Here is a 700-nt window from a genome sequence, read left to right as displayed (position 1 = left end):
CTCAGCATATCTCTTACATGACTACTGACGTGGAACTATTTCTGCAGCTGAAAATCCACACCATATAAGAAACGCAGGAGCGTTACACACTGTACTGTCACTAACCCAACCCTAACCCTACACTGTACTGTCACTGACCAAACTTTACACTATACTGTCACTAACCCAACCCTAACCCTATTCTGTACTGTCCCTAACCCAACCCTAACCCTACACTGTACTGTCACTAACCCAACCCTAACCCTACACTGTACTGTCACTGACCCAACCCTAACCCTACACTGTACTGTCACTGACCCAACCCTAACCCTACACTGTACTGTCACTGACCCAACCCTAACCCTACACTGTACTGTCACTAACCCAACCCTAACCCTACACTGTACTTTCACTAACCCAACCCTAACCCTATACTGTACTGTCACTGACCAAACCCTAACCCTACACTGTACTGTCACTGACCCAACCCTAACCCTACACTGTTCTGTCACTAACCCAACCCTAACCCTACACTGTACTGTCACTGACCCAACCCTAACCCTACACTGTACTGTCACTGACCCAACCCTAACCCTACACTGTACTGTCACTGACCCAACCCTAACCCTACTCTGTACTGTCCCTAACCCAACCCTAACCCTACACTGTACTGTCACTGACCCAACCCTTACCCTACACTGTACTGTCACTGACCCAACCC

Source organism: Pelophylax lessonae (genome assembly GCF_965119305.1).
Source record: "Pelophylax lessonae genome assembly, contig: HAP1_SCAFFOLD_172, whole genome shotgun sequence".
NCBI lineage: Eukaryota > Metazoa > Chordata > Amphibia > Anura > Ranidae > Pelophylax > Pelophylax lessonae.
This window is presented reverse-complemented; position numbering follows the sequence as displayed.